Source organism: Eimeria mitis, genomic scaffold, assembly GCF_000499745.2.
Source record: "Eimeria mitis Houghton genomic scaffold, Emh_scaff6319, whole genome shotgun sequence".
Taxonomy (NCBI): Eukaryota; Apicomplexa; class Conoidasida; order Eucoccidiorida; family Eimeriidae; genus Eimeria; species Eimeria mitis.
In genome coordinates this window covers 1-371 of record NW_013574502.1, presented here as the reverse complement: position 1 = coordinate 371, position 371 = coordinate 1, and positions in this window count along the sequence as shown.

The window sequence follows — 371 nt, the reverse complement described above, 5'->3', positions numbered from 1 at the left end:
AGATAGAGAATGTAATGTTGGGGTGTATAGACAGAGAGTTAATATCTTTAGCTTTATACGACTGCTATAATCGTTTTATTTGTCTGCTTCCTTTTTGTTTATTACGAGATACTATACATTTATATTTTTATATACAACAAGCATGGTGGTGGTATGAGGATATATGGTTAGATAGATATACACACACTCTTCCTTCTCTATCTATACGTAATTTTGGTTTGCTGCTGCTGCAGCAAACGCTGCTGCTGCAGCAGCTATTTGCTTCGCCGCAGCACTATGATCAGGCTCTGCTTAATTGGAACTCTTATTGTAAACAAATACCACTCAGAGGTGCTATTGTTTTAAATACAGACCTCACCAAGTGTTTACTT